Here is a 16,010-nt window from a genome sequence, read left to right on the forward strand (position 1 = left end):
GAGCCTGGTGAGCTACAGTTCAAAGGGTCACAAAGAGTCAGACTCAACTGAGCAACTAAGCACACACAGAGGTTATCATACTAACTGAAATAAATTAGAAAGAGAAAGATAAAAGCTCTACTATATTATCTGTATGTGGAATCTAAACTGTGATACAAATGAACATATTTATGAGACAGAATCAGAGTCATGGACATAGATAACAGACTGCTGGCTGCCAAGGGGGAGGGGATTGCAGGATGGATGGATTGAGACTTCGGGATTAGCAGATGTAGATTATATATGTAGAACTGATTTTTAAAAAGTCCTACTGTATAGCAGAGAGAGCTATATTCAATAGCCTATAATAAATCACAATGGGAAAAGACATTAAAAAATAATAAATATATATCTGGATCACTTTGCTGTAGAATAGTAATTAATACAACTTGTAAATCAACTATACTTCTATTAAAATGTTATAATAAAAATTTTAAAGACAAATCAATATAGTTAAAATAACAATCTTAAATTATTAACACAGTGGTGTACTTTAAAACTACTTGAAGCAATATTCAACAGAATGAAAGGAGAAATAGACAAATCTCCAATCATGCTTAAAGCTTTCTAAAGCTTTAGTTACTGAGATCACAAGAAGATAAAAAGTCATCAGAATATGGGAGATTTACAATGAGTCAACAAATTTGATATAATTGACATTTTTAGAATGTACATCCATCAAACACTGTAGAATACATATTTTTTCAAGGGCATGTGGTACATTCATAAAAAAGACCACATCTTGGACTCCAAAGCAAGGATAAATAATTAGTAGAGGTTGAATTAATTTCAAGTACTTCCTCTGACTTCATAGGATTTAAAGTAGAAATCAATAATGAAAAATTAACTAGAAATATGCCCAAATATATGGAAATTAAATAACAAATGTAAAATAATTTGAGCTTGAGAGGATAAATTTTCAAATATTTTGAATTAATATGATAATGAAAATATGATTTAATAATAATATAATTTTCAAATTAAACAAAAAGAATTAATGAAAGGGAAATTTCCCATAAATATAATAATTTTTGTAAAACGGAAGTTTAAAATCAAACTAGATTTACTCAAGAGTTTAGAAATATAACAGCTTTTTTTTTTTTAGTCTAGAAAGAAGAAAACAGTAAAGATATGAATAGAAATCAGTGAAATATAATTTCTACTGTTGGCCATGTTACTGTCTTTTCATTGTAGAAAACTGGAAAACTGTACACTATATATGAAACAGCCATTTTCAGGCATTAGACTTCATGCAGCATAGGGCTATGATTCCAGGATAAAATGGAATCAAGTGAGGTGATACTTATGATACACTTGGCTTTTCTTTACTGGAAGTACATTCTAGACAGTAGAATGGGAAGAAGAGATCATTTGGTATTGCACGATTGAATAAAACAGATTCGAGTTTACAGAGAATGAGTCAGTTGGAATTTATTGGTAAGAATATGGGTGAGGAGGGAGTTACTCCCAGAAATATCTCCATATATCTGCATTATTGTCCCTTTGAATCTGCTACTAAAGAATTATCTGCACATATGTTGGGTGAAATGCAGTACCAAGAAGAGTATTTCTGAGGAGCCATAAAATGAAAAATTCCAAGAGCTTTCCAGGCCAGAGAGATTGGTTTATAGAGGTTCATTAAACTAGATAGGAGAAACATCATGAAATATCCAGGCTTTACAACAGGGCATCTAGATAGCTCATTCCTAAGCAGGAGGGCTAGACTAGTCCTAGAGGAGAAAAGGTTACTTTAAACCTGCTTTAACAAAGCTTAAAAAACTCATTAAATTTACTGAGTTGATTCATAAGTTTATTAGCTTCCTGAAAAAACATATCCAATATTCCTTAAAAGAACACAGTAAGATTCAAGCACTCAAAGTTACAATCACATTATTCAGTATTTAATCAAAATTACAAGGCATGAAAGGAAGCAGGAATATGTAAGCTGGACCAAGACAAATCAGCAAATGGAAACAGACGCAGAGAGGATAGAGTTGATGGATTGGCAAACAGCAACTCTGAAAGAACTAGTATAAACATGCACTGGGATTTAGAGAAAAAATTAATATACAGTTGAGCCTTGAACAATTTGGGGATTAGGAGCACCAAACTACAGAGCAATCGAAAAGGCACGTATAACTGATACTCAGCCATCAATATATGCAGTTCCTCTGTATTTGTGTTTCTATATGTGTACATTCAACCAACCACAGATTGTGTAATATTGATAACTGAAAAAATTCTGAGTATAAGGGGACTTGTGCAGTTCAAAACTGTGTTGTTCAAGGGTCAACTGTACTGAAAAGGCAAATAGAACATTTTTTTAAATCCTATGACTAAGGAGAAATACAATCTCTCAAATGAAAACTGTTCTTAATGAAGTTAATGGCAAATTAGACAATTGCATCAGAAAAGAAAACTGTGCTTGACAATATTTGAGTGGAAAATATCCATATTGAATTATGAAGAGGAAAACAACTGACCATCTGGTGAAGTCCATGTGTAGAGTCTTCTCTTGTGCTGTTGGAAGAGGGTGTTTGCTATGACCAGTGCATGTTCTTGGCAAAACTCTACCGAAATCAGATTGATTATATTCTTTGCAGCCAAAGATGAAGAAGCTCTATACAGTCAACAAACACAAGACCCGGAGCTGACTGTGGCTCAGATCATGAAATCCTTCTTACCAAATTCAGACTGAAATTGAAGAAAGCAGGGGAAACCGCTAGACCATTCAGGTATGACCTAAATCAAATCCCTTATGATTATACAGTGGAAGTGAGAAATAGATTTAAGGGCCTAGATCTGATAGATAGAGTGCCTGATGAATTATGGAATGAGGTTTGTGACATTGTACAGAAGACAGGGATCAAGACCATCCCCATGGAAAAGAAATGCAAAAAAGCAAAATGGCTCTCTGGGGAAGCCTTACAAATAGCTGTGAAAAGAAGAGAAGTGAAAAGCCAAGGAGAAAAGGAAAGATATAAGCATCTGAATGCAGAGTTTCAGAGAATAGCAAGAAGAAATAAGAGAGCCTTATTCAGCAATCAATGCAAGGAAATAGAGGAAAACAACAGAATGGGAAAGACTAGAGATCTCTTCAAGAAAATCAGAGATACCAAGGGAACATTTCATGCAAAGATGGGCTCGATAAATGACAGAAATGGTATGAACCTAACAGAAGCAGAAGATATTAAGAAGAGATGGTAAGAATACACAGAAGAACTGTACAAAAAAGATCTTCACGACCCGGATAATCACGATGGTGTGATCACTCATCTAGAGCCAGACATCCTGGAATGTGAAGTCAAGTGGGCCTTAGAAAGCATCACTATGAATAAAGCTAGTGGAGGTGATGGAATTCCAGTAGAGCTATTTCAAAACCCGAAAGATGATGCTGCAATCATTATGCCAACAAATTTGGAAAACTCAGCAGTGGCCACAGGATTGGAAAAGGTCAGTTTTCATTCCAATACCAAAGAAAGGCAATGCCAAAGAATGCTCAACCTACTGTGCAATTGCGCTCATCTCACATGCTAGTAAAGTAATGCTCAAAATTCTCCAAGCCAGGCTTCAGCAATATGTGAACCGTGACCTTCCTGATGTTCAAGCTGATTTTAGAAAAGGCAGAGGAACCAGAGATCAAATTGCCAACATCCGCTGGATCACTGAAAAAGCATGAGAGTTTCAGAAAAACATCTATTTCTGCTTTATTGACTATGCCAAAGCCTTTGACTGTGTGGATCACAATAAACTGTGGAAAATTCTTCAAGAGATGGGAATACCAGACCACCTGACCTGCCTCTTGAGAAATCTGTATGCAGGCCAGGAAGCAACAGTTAGAACTGGACACGGAACAACAGACTGGTTCAGAATAGGAAAAGGAGTACGTCAAGGCTGTACATTGCCACCTTGCTTATTTAATTTATATGCAGAGTACATCATGAGAAATGCTGGACTGGAGGAAGCACAAGCTGGAATCAAGATTGCCAGGAGAAATATCAATAACCTCAGATATGCAGATGACACCAACCTATGGCAGAGAGTGAAGAGGAACTAAAAAGCCTCTTGATGAAAGTGAAAGAAGAGAGTGAAAAAGTTGGCTTAAATCTCAACATTCAGAAAACTAAGATCATGGCATCCGGTCCCATCACTTCATGGGAAATAGATGGGGAAATAGTGGAAACAGTGTCAGACTTTATTTTTTGGGGCTCCAGAATCACTGCAGATAGTGATTACAGCCATGAAATTAAAAGATGCTTACTCCTTGGAAGAAAAGTTATGACCAACCTAGTTAGTATATTCAAAAGCAGAGACATTAGTTTGCCGACTAAGGTCCATGTAGTCAAGGCTATGGTTTTTCCAGTAGTCATGTATGGATGTCAGAGTTGGACTGTGAAGAAGGCTGAGTGCCAAAGAATTGATGCTTTTGAACTGTGGTGTTGGAGAAGACTCTTGAGAGCCCTGGACCGCAAGGAGATCCAACCCGTCCATTCTGAAGGAGATCAACCCTGGGTGTTCTTTGGAAGGAATGATGCTAAAGCTGAAACTCCAGTACTTTGGCCACCTCATGAGAAGAGTTGAATCATTGGAAAAGACTCTGATGCTGGGAGGGATTGGGGGCAGGAGGAGAAGGGGACGACGGAGGATGAGATAGCTGGATGGCATCACGGACTTGATAGACGTGAGTCTGAGTGAACTCCGGGAGATGATGGACAGGGAGGCCTGGCATGCTGCGATTCACGGGGTTGCAAAGAGTCGGACACAAGTGAGCGACTGAACTGAACTGAAAACAACTGAAAAAATTAATTGTTATTAAGAATTTCATATCAGGCATTTACATGTTTGTGCAATTTGAATCAGAGTGTAGTGAAAGAAAAATATATTTAAAGAAATATTAATAATTTTTATCAAATTTGATGAAAATCAGAAAACCACAATTCATTGACCACTGCTGCTGCTAAGTCGCTTTAGTTTTGTCCGACTCTGTGCAACCGTATAGACGGCAGCCCAGCAGGCTCCCCTATCCCTGGGATTCTCCAGGCATGAACACTGGAGTGGGTTGCCATTTCCTTCTCCAATGCATGAAAGTGAAAAGAGAAAGTGAAGTCGCTCAGTCGTGTCTGACTCTTAGCAACCCCATGGACTGTAGCCTACCAGTCTCCTCCATCTATGGGATTTTCCAGGCAAGAGTACTGGAGTGGGGTGCCATTGCCTTCTCCATCATTGACCACAAAACAGATTAAAACAAATAAAAACAGACCAAAGTATAACATAATCAAATTGTGTAAAAACAACTGAAAAATAGCCAGAGAATAAAGAAACAATACATAGAGAATAAAATATAAGAATATCACAGTCTTCTTACAAAAAGCAATGCAAGTTAGAATATTATAGGACAACATTTTTAAAGTGCTGGAAGAGAAAGTCTTTTTACCTCAATACTGTATATTGACACAACATATGCTTCAAAAATAAAGGCAAAATAAAGATATTTGTATTCAACAAACATTTAGAAAAAGATTCTGTAGTAGATCTGAACAACAAGAAATTAAACAGGGGTTTATTTAAGGGAATAGAAACTAATGACAAGCAGAAATTTGGATCTACATAAAGAAATAAAAAACGCTGGAAAAAAATGTTTGGATAAATGAAAATGACTTCTTTCTCATTTTCTAAAATTCTTCTAAAATACTTCTTAATGAAGTATTTACTGTTTAAAGAAAAATAACTTCAGTGAAAATACACTCTAAAATTTTAACACATGTGGAAAGAAGATTTTTGACAAAACAGTACAAAGAATGAGGTGGAGTGTGTACAGGTGAAACCTTGTTATGTTGTATTTGAATTGCCATGATGTTACAGGGAAGTAGACTTCTTTATGAAGAAGTCTGCAAAGTTTACCTTAAAAGTTAAATATTAAATATTTTAGGCTTGCAGATCAATCATTTTCTGTCTTATCTACTCAAATCTGGCAGAGTAATACAAAGGCATCCTTAGGTAACTACAGAGACAGCATGTAAATTTATATATTTGGCTCTGTTCCATTTAAACTTAATCTACAAATTATGCTGCCTTTTCAAGGCCAGAGTTGCCAAACACTGCTGTAGAATAATGACTGAAAATTTCAAACAAATGTCATAAGCAATGAGCCAGTAGGAGAGATAAATAATAATTGATTATAAATTCAATTGAACTAAAAATTCAACAAAATATAAAAGGAGATTAGAGCAGAATGAAAAACTACACAATTAGAACATTTTAAAGGTTTTTTCAATTCACTAAAGGTCTACAACTCACTGTTGAACAACCATCAAATGGAGAATGCTGGATCCCCCCTAAAAAAAGATACCCAAGGCCCAAGGGCAAAGGAAAGGCCCAAGCAAGACAGTAGGAGGGGCAAAATCACATTTCAAATCTAACCTCTTATCCATCAGAGACCCTCAGACTCCTCCAACAAACCTTGTGTGCACCAGGACCCAGAGACTCCACAGAGACTGAGAGAGAACTGTGTTTGAATGTCTCCCATGAAGGTATGGCTCAGCAGTGGCCTGCCACAGGGGCACAGGCTCTGGGTACAGCAGACCTGGGTATGGCACAAGCCCTCTTGTAAGAGGTCGCCAATAACCCAACAAGAGAGCTGCCAGAACTGACACAGGACTGGGGAAACAGACTCTTAGCAGGCCAAACAGAATCTTGTCTACTCCAGGACCGAGGAAAAAGGAGCAGTGACCCCACAACAGACTGATCAAACTTGACCAGGAGGGCCCAGGAATCTCTGGCAGAGGCATGGTTCAACAGTGACCTGCTGCAGGGTCAGGGACACTAACTGCAGGAGTGCCTTCATGGGACCATTTGAAGGAGGTCACAATCATCTTCATTACCTCCATCATAGTTTGGCCTCAGGTCAAAAAACAGGGAGGGAACACAGTCCTGCCCATCAACAGAAAATTGGATTAAAGATTTACTGAGCATGGCCCCATCCATGAGAACAAGACCCAGTTTTCCCCTCAATCAGTCTCTCCCATCAGGAAGCTTCCATAAGCCCCTTATCCTTCTCCATCAGAAGGCAGGCAGAATGAAAATCACAGTCACAAAAAACCAACCACTCTGATCACATGGAACAAAGCCTTGTCTAATTCAATGAAATGATGAGCCATGCCCTGTAGGGCCACCCCTAAACAGACGGGTCATGGTGAAGAGTTCTGACAAAACATGATCCACTGGAGAAGGGAATGACAAACCACTTCAGTATTCTTGCCTTGAGAACCCCATGAACAGCATGAAAAGACCAAACAATAGAACACTGAAAGATGAACTCGCCAGGTCTTTAGGTGTCCAATATGCCACTGGAGATCAGCGCAGAAATAACTCCAGAAAGAATGGAGACAGAACCAAAGGAAAAACAGTTACAAGTTGTGGATGTGACTGTAGATGGAGGTAAAGTCCAATGCTGTAAAGAGCAATATTGCACAGGAACCTGGAATGTTGGACCATGAATCAAGGCAAATTAGAAGTGATCAAAAAAGAGATGGCAAGAGCGAACATTGACATTTTAGGAATCAATGAAATAAACGGACTGGAAAGGGTGAATTGAACTCAGCGACCATTATATCTACTACTGTGGGCAAGAATCCCTTAGAAGAAATGGAGTAGCCATCACAGTCAACAAAAGAGTCCAAAAGCAATACTTGGATGCAATCTCAAAACTGACAGAATGATCTATGTTTGTTTCTAAGGAAAACCATTCAATATCACAGTTCAGTTCAGTCGCTCAGTCGTGTACAACTATTTGTAACCCCATATATCACAACACGCCAGGCCTCCCTGTCCATCACCAACTCCCAGAGTTCACTCAAACTCATGTCCATGGAGTCAGTGATGCCATCTAGCCAACTCTTCCTCTGTCATCCCCTTCTCCTGCTGCCCTCAATCGCCCCCAGCATCAGGGTCTTTACCAATGAGTCAAATCTTCCCATGAGGTGGCCGAAGTATTGGACTTTCAGCTTTAGCACTGGTCCTTCCAATGAACACCCAGCACTGATCTCCTTTAGAATGGAATGGTAGGACCTCTTTGCAGTCCAAGGGACTCTCAAGAATCTTCTCCAACACTACAGTTCAAAAGCATCAATTCTTCGGCGCTCAGCTTTCTTCACAGTCCAACTCTCACATCCATATATGACCACTGGAAAAACCATAGCTTTGACTAGATGGACATTTGTTGGCAAAGTAATGTCTCTGCTTTTCAATATGCTGTCTAAGATAGTTATAACTTTCCTTCCAAGGAGTAAGTGTCTTTTAATTTCATGGCTGCAGTCACCATCTGCAGTGATTTTGGAGCCCAACAAAATAAAGTCTGACACTGTTTCCCCATCTATTTCCCATCAAGTGAGGGGACTGGATGCCATAATCTTAGTTTTCTGAATGTTGAGTTTTAAGCCAACTTTTTCACTTTCCACTTTCACTTTCATCAAGAGGCTTTTTAGTTCCTCTTCACTTTCTGCCATAAGGGTGGCGTCATCTGCATTTCTGAGGTTATTGATATTTCTCCTGGCAATCTTGATTTCGGCTTGTGCTTCATCCAGTCCAGCGTTTTCCATGATGTACTCTGGATAGAAGTTAAATAAGCAGGGTGACAATACACATCCTTGACATATTCCTTTTCCTATTTGGAACCAGTATGTTGTACCCTGTGCAGTTCTAACCGTTGCTTTCTGACCTGCATACAGGTTTCTCAGGAGGCAGGTCAGGTGGTCTGGTATTCCCATTTCTCTCAGAATCTTCCACAGTTTATTGTGATCCACACAGTCAAAGGCTTTGGCATAGTCAATAAAGCAGAAATAGATGTTTTTTTCTGAAACTCTCTTGCTTTTTTGATGATCCAGCGGATGTTGGCAGTTTGATCTCTGGTTCCTTTGCTTTTTCTAAAACCAGCTTGGAATCTAGAAGTTCACAGTTCATGTATTGCTAAAACCTGGCTTGGAGAATTTTGATAATTACTTTACTAGCGTGTGAGATGACTACAATTGTGCAGTAGTTTCAGCATTCTTTGGCACTGTTTTTATTTGGGATTGGAACGAAAACTGACCTTTTCCAGTCCTGTGGCCACTGCTGAATTTTCCAAATGTTCTGGCATATTGAGTGCAGCACTTTCAAAGCATCATCTTCCAGGATTTGAAATAGCTCTCCTGGAATTCCATCACCTCCACTGGATTTGTTCATTGTTATGCTATCTAAGGCCCGCTTGACTTCACATTCCAGGATGTCTGGCTCTAGGTGAGTGATCACACCATCATGATTACCTGGGTTGTGAAGCTCTTTTTTCTGTACAGTTCTCCTGTGTATCCTTGCCACCTCTTCTTAATATCTTCTGTTTCTGTGAGGTCTATACCATTTCTGTCCTTCATCGAGCCCATCTTTGCATGCAATGTTCCCTTGGTATCTCTCATTTTCTTAAAGAGATCTCTAGTCTTTTCCATTCTGTTGTTTTCTTTGCATTGATCACTGAAGAAGGCTTTCTTATCTCTTCTTGCTGTTCTCTGGAACTCTGCATTCAGCTGCTTATATCTTTCCTTTTCTCCTTTGCTTTTCGCTCTCTTCTTTTCACAGCTATTTGTAAGGCCTCCTCAGACAGCCATTTTGCATTTTTGCATTTCTTTTCTATGGTGATGGTCTTGATCCCTGTCTCCTGTACAATGTCATGAACCTTTGTCCACATTTCATCAGGCACTCTGCATTTCTTTCCCATGGGGAAGGTCTTGATTACTGTCTCCTACAGAATGTCACAAACCTCCATCTATGGTTCATCAGGCACTCTGTGTATCTGTTCTAGTCCTTTAAATCTATTTCTCACTTCCACTGTATAATCAAAAGGGATTTGATTTAGGTCATACCTGAATGGTCTAGTGGTTTTCCCTACTTTCAATTTCAGTCTGAAATTGGCAATAAGGAGTTCATGATCTGAGCCACCATCAGCTCCTCTATAGAGCTTATCCATCTTTGGATGCAAAGAATATAATCAATCTGATTTCAGTGTTGACCATCTGGTGATGTCCATATGTAGTCTTCTCTTGTGTTGTTGGAAGAGGGTGTTTGCTATGACCAGTGCGTTCTCTTAGCAAAACTCTATTAACCTTTGCCCTGCTTCATTCTGTACTCCAAGGCCAAATTTGCCTGTTACTCCAGGTGTTTTTTGACTTCCTACTTTTGCATTCCAGTCCCCTATAATAAAAAGGACATCTTTTTTGGGTGTCAGTTCTAAAAGTTCTTATAAGTCTTCATAAAACTGTTCAACTTCAGCTTCTTCACTGTTACTGGTTGGGGCATAGGCTTTGAATACCGTGATGTTGAATGGTTTGCCTTGGAAATGAACAGAGATGAATCTTGTCGTTTTTGAGATTGCATCCAAGTACTGCGTTACACTCTCTTTTGCTGACCATGATGTCTACTCCATTTTTTTCTAAGAGATTCCTGCCCACAGTAGTAGCTATAATGATATTCTGAGTTAAATTCAGCCATTCTAGTCCATTTTAGCTCACTGATGAACTAAATGTCATTGTTCACTTTTGCCATCTCTTGTTTGACCTTTTCCAATTTGCCTTGATTCATGGACCTGGCATTCCAGGTTCCTATGCAATATTGCTCTTACAGTATTGGAGCTTGCTTCTATTACCAGTCATATCTGCAACTGGGCATTGTTTTTGCTTTGGCTTCATCCCTTCATTCTTTCTGGAGTTATTTCTCCACTGATCTCCAGTAGCATATTGGGCACCTACCAACCCAGGGAGTTCTTTCAGTAACCTATCATTTTGCTTTTTCATACTGTTCATGATGTTCTCAAGGCAAGAATACTGAAGTGGTTTGCCATTCCCTTCTCCAGTGAGCCACCTTCTATCAGCATTCCAAGTCTATGCCCCAACCAGTCATGCAGTAGAAGCTGAGATGAACAGTTTATGAAGACCTACAAGATCTTCTAAAAGTAACACCCCCCAAAGATGTCATTTTCAATATAGGGGACTGGAATGCAAAAGTAGGAAGTGAAGAGATTTCTAGAGTAACAGGCAAATTTGGCCTTGGAGTACAAAATAAAACAGTTCAAAGGCTAACAGAGTATTGCCAAGAGAACGCACTAGTCATAGTAAACACCCACTTCTAACAACACAGAGAAGACTCTACACATAGACACCACCAGATGGTCAATACTGAAATCAGATTGATTATATTCTTTGCAGCCAAATATAGAGAAGCTCTGTACCATCATCAACAACAAGATTGGGATCTGATTGTGGCTCATCATGAACTCCTTAATACAGGATTGAGAATTAAATTGAAGAAAGTAGATGATTCAGGTATGACCTAAATCAAATACCTTAGAATTATACATTTGAAGTTACAAATAGAGTCAAGAAATTAGATCTGATAGACACAGCGCCTGAATAACTATGGACAGAGGTTCCTGGCATCATACAAGAGGCAGTGATCAACACCTTCCCCAAGAAAAAGAAATTCAAAAGGGCAAATGGTTGTCTGAGGAGACATTACAAATAGCTGAGAAAATAAGATGAGCTAAAGGCAAAGGAGAAAAGGAATAATATATCCAATTGAATGCAGAGTTCCAAAGAATAGCAAGGAGAGATAAGAAAGCCTTCCCCAGTGATCAATGCAAAGCAATAGAGAAAAATAGTAGAATGGGAAAGACTAGAAATCTCTTCAAGAAAATATGAGATACCAAGGGATTATTTCATGCAAAGATGGACACAATAAAGGACAGAAATTGTATGGACCTAACAGAAGCAGAAGTTATTAAGAAGAGGTGGCAAGAATACTCAGAAGAACTATACAAAAAAGATCTTTATGACCCAGATAAACATGGTGGCGTGATCACACACCTAGAGCCAGACATTCTGGAATGCAATGTCAAGTGGGCCTTAGAGAGCATCACTAAGAAAAAGCTAGTGGAGGTGATGGGATTCCAGCTAAGCTATTTCAAATCCTAAAAGATGCCGCTGTGAAAGTGCTGCACTCAATATGCTAGCAAGTTTGGATAACTCAGCAGTGGCCACAGGACTGGAAAAGGTCAGGTTTCATTCCAATCCCAAAGAAAGGCAATGCAAAAGAATGCTCAAACTACTACACAATTGCAATCATCTCACATGCTATCAAAGTAATGCTCAAAAATTTTTAAGCCAGGCTTCAACAGGCTTGAACTGTGAACTTCCAGATGTTCAAGCTGGATTTATAAAAGGCACAGAAACTGGAGATAAATTACCAACATCAATTTGATCATCAAAATAGCAAGAGAGTTCCATAAAAATATCTATTTCTGTTTTATTGACTACACCAAAACCTTTGATTTTGTGGATCACAATGAACTGTGGAAGATTCTGAAAGAAATGGGAATACCAGACCACCTGACTTGCCTCTTGAGAAACCTGTATGCAGGTCAGGAATCAATTAGAACTGGACATGGAAAAACAGACTGGGTCCATATAGGAAAAGGAGTATGTCAAGGCTGTATATTGTCACCCTGCTTATTTAACTTATATACAGAGTACATCATGAGAAATGCTGGGCTGGACGAAGCACAAGCTGAAATCAAGATTGCTGGGAGAAATATCAATAACCTCAGATATGCAGAGGACATCACTTTATGGCAGCACGTGAAGAGGAACTAAAGAGCCTCTTGATGAAAGTGAAAGAGGAGAGTGAAAAAGTTGGCTTAAAAGTCAACATTCAGAAAACTAGGAACATGGCATCTGGTCCCATCATTTCATGGCAAACAGATGGGGAAACAGTGAGAGACTATTTTTTTTGGCCTCCAAGTCACTGAAGATGGTGACTGCAGCCATGAAATTAAAAGACGCTTGCTCCTTGGAAGAAAAGATATGACCAACCTAGATAGCATGTTAAAAGCAGAGACATTAGTTTGCCAGCAAAGGTCCATCTAGACAAAGCTATGGTTTTTCCAGTAGTCATGTATGGATGTGAGAGTTGGACTATAAAGAAAGCTGAGCACCTAAGAATTGATGCTTTTAAACTGTGATGTTGGAGAAGACTCTTGAGAATCTCTTGGACTACAAAGAGATCCAATCAGTCAATCCTAAAGGAAATCAGTGCTGAATATTCAGTGAAAGGACTGATGCTGAAGCTGAAACTCCAAAACTTTGGCCATGTGATGCAAAAACTGACTCATTTGATAAGACCCTGACGCTGGGAAAGATTGAAGTAGGAGAAGACGGGGACAACAAGGGATGACATGGTTGGATGGGTGCATGCACTTGATGGACATGAATTTAAGTAAGCTCTGGGTGTTGATGATGGACGGGGAAGCCTAGCATGATGCAGTCCATGAGGTTGCAAAATGTTGTACATGACTGAGTGACTGAACTGAACTGAAAGACTTTTGTTTAATGCTTAGGAAAAACAAATGCAAAATTAAAGCCTATAACATTGATAATTTTATCTGCAAATGTCTTAACACTAAAAAAAAAAGGTTGAGAAATTAGAGTGGATAAAGACACAAGATATGATCCAAGAAACAGTCATATGTTGTCTCCAGGTTACTTACTTTAATATAAAGAGAGGTTAAAACTAAAATGAGGGAATAAGCAGTAGCATTAGAAAAAATCCAAGGACAATATTAATTTCAGACAAAATAGTCTTTAATCAAGTAGTATTACCAGATATATAAGTGGATATTTCCTAATAATAAAAGCTTGATTCATCCTGAACACAAATTTATTCTAAATATGTATGTATGAACATAATAATTAAAAAGTAAAACTCTTATCACAATAAGAACTGAAAGAAAAAAAATTGTACAAGCCCAAAATTACATGTGAATATTCTAATACTCTCTATTAGTATTTGATGGTATAACTAAAGTGAAATTTAAAGCTAACAGAAAATTTTAACAATATTACTAAAAATCGATATTAATAGGACACTCTGGGAGAAGGCAATGGCATCCCACTCCAGTACTCTTGCCTGGAAAATCCCATGGACTGAAAAGCCTGGTAGACTACAGTCCATGGGGTCACGAAGAGTCGGACATGACTGAACGACTTCACTTTCACTTTTCATTTTCATGCATTGGAGAAGGAAATGGCAACCCACTCCAGTGTTCTTGCCTGGAGAATCACAGGGATGGCGGAGCCTGGTGGGCTGTCGTCTATGGGGTCACGCAGAGTCAGACATGACTGAAGCGACTTAGCAGCAGCAGCAGCAGGACACTCTGACCAATAACATCAGAATACACATTCTTTTCAGATGCATGTAAAACATTCACACACAAAAAAGACCACACTCTGGGCAATAATACATGAATAAATAAATAAATACAAGATTTAAAATGCAAATAGTATGTTTTATAAGTCATAGTTTTAAAAAAATCAGTAAGATAAAATAATCTAAGAAATCCTGACATATGTGGAGATTCAAGAATGCAGAATCTTCCAATTGTAAGATAAATAATAGCGATAAATGCACATCATGATTAATATAATTAACACTGCTTTGTGTTAGCTATGGGCTTCCCTGGTAGGCTCAGCTGGTAAAGAATCTGCCTTCAATGTAGGAGACCCTGGTTCAATTCCTGGGTCAGGAAGATCTGCTGCAGAAGGGATAGGCTACCCACTATTGTATTCTTGGACTTTCCGGTGGCTCAGCTGGTAAAGGTAAAGAATCTGTCTGCAATGCGGGAGACCTGGGTTTGATGTCTGAGTTGGGACGATCCCGTGGAGAAGGGAATGGCTATCCACTCCAGTATTCTGGCCTGGAGAATTCCATGGACTGTATAGTTCATGAGGTTGCAGTCAGACATAACTCTGCAGTAAAAGTATGTTATATATAAAACTGTTAAAACAATAAATCCTGAGTTCTCATCACAAGAACAAATATTTCATTTTCTTTTCCTTTTAATCTATTTGAAATGATCCATATTAACTAAACTCATTATGGTAATCATTTTCTGATTTAGGTAAGTGAAATCATTATACTGAATACCTCAAACTTGTACAGTGCTACATGTCAATTATAATTCAGTAAAACTGGGAGAAAAAAGAATGCAATCTAAATAGTTTATTGTCAAAGAACAAAACACAAGCATACCTAGAAAATAATTTGAACTAAATTTGGAAACAATAACACAACATATCAAAGACATGAGATATAGTTAAATCAGAGCTTAGAAGAAATTTTGCAACTTTAAATATTTATATGTGACTAGAGTAAGTTCAGTTCAGTTCAGTTGCTCAGTCGTGTCCGACTCTTTGGGACCCCATGAATCGCAGCACGCCAGGCCTCCCTGTCCATCACCAACTCCCGGAGTTCACTCAGACTCACGTTCATCGAGTCAGTGATGTCATCCAGCCATCTCATCCTCTGTCGTCCCCTTCTCCCCCTGCCCCCAATCCCTCCCAGCATCAGAGTCTTTTCCAATAAGTCAGCTCTTCACATGAGGTGGTGAAAGTACTGGAGTTTCAGCTTTAGTATCATTCCTTCCAAAGTAATCCCAAGGCTAATCTCCTTCAGAATGGACTGGTTGGATCTCCTCACAGTCCAAGGGACTCTCAAGAGTCTTCTCCAACACCACAGTTCAAAAGCATCATTTCTTCGGTGCTCAGCTTTTTTCACAGTCCAACTCTCACATCCATACATGACCACAAGAAAAACCATAGCCTTGACTAGATGGACCTTTGTTGGCAAGTGATATCTCTGCTTTTGAATATGCTATCTAGGTTGGTCATAACTTTTCTTCCAAGGAGTAAGCATCTTTTAATTTCATGGCTGCAATCACCATCTGCAGGGATTTTGGAGCCCCCCAAAATAAAGCCTGACACTGTTTCCACTGTTTCCCCATCTATTTCCCATGAAGTGATAGGACTGGATGCCATGATCTTCGTTTTCTGAATGCTGAGCTTTAAGCCAACTTTTTCACTCTCCACTTTCACTTTCATCAAGAGGCATTTTAGTTC

This window comes from Ovis aries, chromosome 25 (assembly GCF_016772045.2).
Source record: "Ovis aries strain OAR_USU_Benz2616 breed Rambouillet chromosome 25, ARS-UI_Ramb_v3.0, whole genome shotgun sequence".
Classification (NCBI taxonomy): domain Eukaryota; kingdom Metazoa; phylum Chordata; class Mammalia; order Artiodactyla; family Bovidae; genus Ovis; species Ovis aries.